We start from the raw sequence: 4,491 nt of genomic DNA on the forward strand, positions 1-4,491 counted from the left end.
TCGGTAGATCGACGGAACGCCTCAGATTTATTCTAACAAGTGGTATCATGAGCAAGGTTCGATGTGAGGCCGTGGTGTTGATCTAGAGGAAGGAGCGGAGCGAGGATTTTTGTCGGATCGATGATCGTGTGGAACGGTTCGGAAATCGATGATACGGTGAGATGCTCCGTTCAATAACAGTCAGACGGAGGAACCGTCCGCGTAGAAGCTGTCGGCGTGGAACTCGATCGGCTTGGTTTGGATGTTCGATCTGGCAATCTCGGCGACAGCAGGTTACAGGTGGCTCTCGACAAGAATCGTGCAGCAGCAGGATACGTGTGGCTCTCGACGACAACGTGCGGCAGAATCTTTGGTGTCGACAAGATCGATGGACAGCAGAGGCGGCCCACACGTGAAATCGTGAGGCAGCAACGCTCGCGGCGGGCAGGCAACGTGTCGCCTGGTAGTAGCCTAGAACCAGCCGGCGCTGGAGGAGGCTCACGTGGTGTAGTGTGGGGGCAAGGCCCAGGTGGGCAGCTGGCAGCAGCGTGGCCCAAAGGGGTTGCAGTCCAATGCGCAAGCTGGTGGGCGGGTCGCGCATGCAGTGGTGTGCGGGGCTGGATGACTAGGCTGTGTTGCAAGGCCATAGAACGTTGTTGTTGGCTGAGTGTGGCCATGAGCACGTGAAGAAGCTGCAAAGCATGAGATTTGTTAAAAGGAAAAGAGGAGCCTTGTAGGTACGTGAAGAAGCTACCAGTTGCAACGAAAAATTGTGTACAGGAGGGATCCATCAAAGTTCAAGTTCTGCACACGTTGTTTCTTTGGGTCAAGTTTGTTGATGGGTTTGGTTTGCGTACGACAAGGACTGACGTGTAAGGCTTGGAAGAGTCTGGAGTGCGTCATGGCAGGATCATGCAAACACAGGGCGTTAAGGCAATGCACGGAGATGTGTAGAGGATGGACACGACGCAGGATGGAGCATGGTTGCAGTTGGATAATTTCGGCTGGGTCGGACTAGACAGTCTGATGGATCGACATGGATGTTGGTCAAAGCAGAAGATGGCGGTGATTTCAACGACGACGACATAGGAGCGTGATGCTGATGGTGGCTGGTTTCTGGGGCGTGGAAACACGTGGTGCAGGCCTGAGGGCTTATGCGGCTTCGACAGACTATTGTGCAGGGTTGATTCAAGACGGTGCACATGAGAGCTTGGAGTCGACAGGGCGCGGGAGGGTGGCATGTACAACCATCATGGAGTCAAGTTGAAGGTGGAGTAGGAGTCTGATGGATGACTTCACTCTGAGCTGATGGAGGGGCTACGACTTTAAGTTAACGGAGAGTCGAAGCCTATTTCAGCGGGATAGCGAGAGACATGTGGTTTCGGACTGGGTACCAGTAGTCTGATGGAGATGTGATACTCGGCATCGGTCGGTGATGATCAGTGGTTCTCTGCAGTGGGGGTTGAGGCGGTGTGGGCTAGCTACCCGGGAGACTCGACCAGGACAGCAGAGGCTCGACGCAGTGATAGCGGCGAGGCATGCGGTAAGCACGGGACACAGCGACAGACCAAGGCACTGGTGGTCAGACAAAGTGTGCAAGGGTGCTGAAGCAGTGTTGACGAGTACCAGATTCAAGTTGGTGACTAGGTCTGTCGGTGCTAGTTGATGGACAGGAGTTGACCATGGAGAATCTGAGAAAGTGGCGGAAAGTCTGAAATTGTCAAAAGCCGAGTGAGTACATGGCCGTATATTCTGTGGTGTTCAGTGCGGATGAAAAGTACAGAAGGAGGCGGAGTGCTATAGTTGTGCGACATGTCAGAGACTATCCGGGAAGAAGGGTGAGACAACTGTGAATTTGACTCGGGGTGACACATGGCGACGGTGAAATTCCTTCAAGTTTCAGACAAACAGTCAAGAAAGAGTGCTGACGTTGAGTTCAGGTAACTCTTATATGCGGCGTTCAATATGTGGGTTGTTCATTTTCACGCAGACAATGGTCGGTGTGTGATGGCGTTGAACGGATACCCCGGAAGTTGGGAGCACAAAGTAGAGTAATGAGAAACTTAATTTTGCTCGAGTGTTGATTGTGAAGAAGACGAGAAGGGACTACAATTGCAGGTGAAGTCACAGGGAGTTCGGGAGTAGCAGCAGAGCTCATGGCGTAAGCTCAAGTCCAATGTACATGGAAGTTTGACGCATTAACGAATTCAAGGTGGTGAAGAATATTCGCCAAGGTGGAGTTTGTTAGAATTGTGTCGAATATTATTGTACAAGGTAGGTTACAGTTGGACTTGATTTTGGACTGTGTGTAGACAAGGTAGAAGTTGTGTCCTAATAGGACACTTGTATCTTAAGCCTCTCATATATAGCGGGGGTAAACACACGATGTAACCTATGCCAACATAATAGCACAGGCACGCGGAGGAGCCGGCGGCGTGTGTCGGCGCCCAGGCGGGCGGGGTGCGGTATTATGACGGTGTCATGAGAAGGAGCGTCCGTAGTCATGTTTCGGGAACGTAGGCATATCGATGAACCTTGTTAACAAATCTCGGTGCCGTGCTCTTGTGATTTCTTGATCCTCACGAAGCCTCGGATTTATTCTAACAGAACTCGGTGTCATCCTCCATCTCCTCGTCCATGGAGCCTGTGCTCGTGGAGTCAAAGGACGCCACGGCAGTGTAGGTGGACGTACCGCCGAAATCGGAGGTGCGCCGGCGTGGTGAGGAGGACCCGCCCGGATACGCATCTCATCGCTGTAAGCGGATGTGAGGAGGAGGCGCCCGGATCAAAACGGCCCGTGAGCGACGCGACGAGTAGGAGGAGCGGACCTGGCGCAACGACGAGGAGCTGCCGAAACGTCCGGGGTGCAACGAGGAGGATGCGCCTGGATCGCCACGGCCTGGGTGCGACGAGGAGGAGGCGCCTGGACCTCGACGGCCTGGCTGTGACGGCGTCGGGCAGGTCCCTTTCCGGACGGTGAAGGTGGTGAAATCCCTCACCTCTTGAAACCAGATTCTGCCATACCCGTCTTCGCCAAACCTTCTTCCTGAGCTGTTCTGGAATATAAGATACGGCCTCCCTCCTCGCCGCCCGTATCCAACGAACACTACCATATGCCTCAGTGGAGGATATACGCCGCCCCTCCTGCGCTCAAAGCGGTAGATGTCGTTCGGCCCCAACGACCCGAAGCGACCACAAAAACGGAAGCCGCCCATCACAGGTCTTCCTTGTCGGAGAAGTCTCACGACTTCATCAAAATGCATACGGCACCGCGTACGTGCACCGGAGATGTGGACGCGCCTCGCGTCCGGCCAGTCACCACACTCTGCATATATGCCTTGTCGAGCCAACAGTCGAAGGCCCACAGGTAACCTTCGGACGCCATTGTCTCGGCCAAGTGGAGCGCCTGCATGTATGCAAACAGCTCCCATAAAATATATACTACTGACACACATGTCAGTACTCTATGTCATGTGTTAGGCAATGCACTCTATTTCCCTGAATGAAATACTCCCTCCGGTCTTTTTTAGTTTGCATATAAGATTTGACTGAAGTCAAGTCTCGTAAAGTTTGATCAACTTTATAGAAAAAATACCAACATTCACAATCTGAAATCAATATCAATAGATGTGTCATGACTTAAAAGTTTCATATTGTATAACTTTAGCATGACAGATGTTGATATATTTTTATATAAATACGGTCAAACTATGTGAAGTTTGACTTCAGAAAATTCTAATATGCAGAGTAAAAAGGACCGGAGGGAGTAGTAGCTACCTGCTTGAAACTCATATTGACGGATAAACTGGTTTAAGAAAATTCTGATATGGATGCTTCTAGGAGGTACTTCCAGAGCCCACATCCGCCGGATCTCCATCTCGACGCCTGACGCAAGGGCATGGAAGACGCAGCTTGGTCTCCTCCCTTGGTGTCGCACAGGTGGGAGGATCCACTGACCATGAAATCGGGTGTATTTCCACGAGAATTCATGGTTGTTGATGTCCATTGTCCTGCATAGGTATATATAGTAGTATACACGAAGATTAACATGCCGGTGCTGATAACTTAGTTATGTCTGTAAAGGGTGAGCTACAAACACACACTATATATAGAGATGTGGGAAGAAAAAAGACAAGCGTGCTTCTCAGGAACAAAGATGTGGGAAATAGGAGCGAGGTACTACTATGTTTCTACAAGTGAAAAGAGCAGTTACGTTTTAATCACATCCCTTCATTTTCCTCAGTTTGCATTAAGAACTGCTCTTCTAATTATGCAAAAATTATAATAATACATCAATGTATCATCATACATGCATGCGGTCTCTTCCTTTTGCAAAACACACCACTACCTGCTTATGTCAACTCCACTGTATCCCCTCACGCTCTCTCATTTGTCTTTTTTTTTTGGGGGCTCTCATTTATCATGCACACATGAACAAACTCAAGAAAAATGATGCAAATCTGAATAAAATTTTTTACTAGATATAATCAATGCATATTTGTAAAACCAGTC

The sequence above is a fragment of the Triticum urartu genome, chromosome 1, assembly GCF_003073215.2.
Source record: "Triticum urartu cultivar G1812 chromosome 1, Tu2.1, whole genome shotgun sequence".
NCBI lineage: Eukaryota > Viridiplantae > Streptophyta > Magnoliopsida > Poales > Poaceae > Triticum > Triticum urartu.